This window comes from Dipodomys ordii, unplaced genomic scaffold (assembly GCF_000151885.1).
Source record: "Dipodomys ordii isolate 6190 unplaced genomic scaffold, Dord_2.0 Scaffold82, whole genome shotgun sequence".
Lineage (NCBI taxonomy): Eukaryota > Metazoa > Chordata > Mammalia > Rodentia > Heteromyidae > Dipodomys > Dipodomys ordii.
In genome coordinates, this window is record NW_012267298.1 from 12,570,652 (window position 1) to 12,572,945 (window position 2,294).

A 2,294-nucleotide genomic window follows, 5' to 3' on the forward strand; every position below is an offset into this window, starting at 1 on the left:
TTGTAGAGATAGGAAGACTGTGGGGACTGGGCCAATGTATGAAACCACATCTGAAAACCAACTAAACCAAAAAGGGCTTGGGTGTGACTCAAGAGGTAGAAAAAAAAGAACTTCGGGGAAGGGAGGGAGGGAGGGGATGGTAGGGGGAAAACAATGGAGGGGCTAACAATGTTCAAGAGGAAGTGTACTCATTACCTCACTCAAGTAACTGTAACCCTCTGTATAGTATCTTTACAATAAAAAAAAAAAAAGAGGTAGAGCATTTGTCTAGCAATCTGAGGCCCTGAGTTCAAACCCCAGAGCCATGTTAAAAGTGTGTGTGTGTGTGTGTGTGGTGCCTTACATATATTTTGTTTGTGCTTTAAGCTAAGTGTTATTTAAAAAGACTCACCGTCAGCTACTGAGAGGGCAGGGGTTGGGAGGGTATTGCTGGAGATGAGCAGGGCAGCAAGTCAGTGAGAGCCCATCCCAGCCACAAGCTGAGTGGGGCCTGGCCGGGACCCAGCTGGGGAGAGGCCACAGGCAGGATGGCTGTCGGAGGACAGCCCTGGGCAAAACCTGAAGAAAACTAAAGCAAAGTGGCAGCCCAACAGGGCAAACGCTCGCCTCGCAAGAGGGCCCTGAGTTCAAAGTCCAGCACCAAAACCGCAAAAAGGTAAAAAATTAAAATTGAAGCGTCAAATTACAACAAATGAAACTTAATGCATTAACAAAGCAAGAGCTTGCACACCGCCTAGCAAATGCTGGTTGATGCAGGGTAATATCTCAGGCCTCCTCTCTGAGCCCTCCCTCCCTCCCTCCCAGCTCCGCTCAGCACTCAGCGGTCTGTGGGCTCAGCGGTCAGTGGCGTCAGTGGCATCAGGTGGCTGCATGGAGGCTGCTGTCCTCTAACCGCGAGTTTGCACAGCGCACTTAGGGCGCTGGTCTGTCCGCTTGCACCGCTCAGGGCAGCGCTGGCTGGGTAGAGGTCCAGGAATGGAGAAGGCTGGGTTGGTTGGGCGCGGCTTCCCGGGGGCTAAGCAGCCCGTCCCAGCCCCCTCACCCCTCACCTCCTGGCTCCTGCGCCCCAGGCTAAACCTCTCCACACGCAGCTGCAGCCTGGATGCCTCATCCTGGTTGTGAAATACTCCTCGTGACCCCCAGCTCCCAGAGCAGCCTGGCTCTGGAGTGCAACCCTGTCCAAACTGCAGTCCGATTGGGTTAAGGTCGTGTTGTTTCCATCATTGCCTTTATCTCACTGGATTGTAAATTCCCACCCGTGGGGCAGGTCGAGGGGCCCCACAGGCTCCTCCACACCCGCTGACCGTCCGTGTCACTCACTGCCGGTGGACCGGCCTGGGGAGGGGCTTGCCTGCTCCCCACCCCTGTAATGTCCAGCGCAGCCCAGGCCTGGGGAGGGCCTCAGCCGCCGCCCCCAGCCCCCCCCCACTTTCACCTGGGAGTGTGCCTTTCTATGTGAACTTTACTATGGGTGATAACCTTTGCTATTAATGCATGTTCTGAGACTCATCGGGGGAAGAAGGTGGTGGGAAAGCAGGCGGGGAGCCCCGGGCAGGCGGAGGCCATTGCTGGGCGGTGGAGGCAAGGATGGGGGGGGCTCCAGGGGCCTGGCCGCCCAGCAGGAGGCTGAGGGCTGAGGGAACTCCTGGCTGAGAACAGCCAGTCTTCCTTCCTCAGTACCAAATCTGCCTTCTAGGGAAACCACAACAAAATCTGAAGCTTCCCTTCACCAGAAACCACAGGAACAAAACCAGAACAAGTCTAGGCCCATGCTTTTGCTCATCACCACAGTAGCTCAGATATATCTCAGACCTGGATGTAAAATTCACCCGATACCACAGGAGACAGCAGCACAAAGCCTAGAGACGCCAGGCAGGGTCTCACACACCCCAGTTACTATCAGGAGGACCAAGGTTCTAGGCCAGCCTGGGCCAGAAGTTCGCAATGCCTCCTCTCAGCCAGCATCGGGGTCTGGTGGAATATGCCGGTCATCTCAGGATGTTTGGACAGGAGGATCTCAGTCCGGACTGGCTAGGGCACGCCGTCCAGACCCCATCTGAACAATGTGGCTGCCTGGTGGGACCTGCGTTCCGATCCCAGGACCTCCCAAAACTAAGCCCTGGTGAGAGGCAGCTCCTGAGTGCATCACAGGGGAAACTGAGGCACGGCAGATGATGAGGCATGGAAATGAGGAAGGGGAACTCGGAAATGGAGAGCGCCAACGCCAGCCTGAGAAGGAAGAGCCGGGCGCCCTCTTCTTTATTCTTGATTTTCACTGTTGGGTGCGGAGGGCG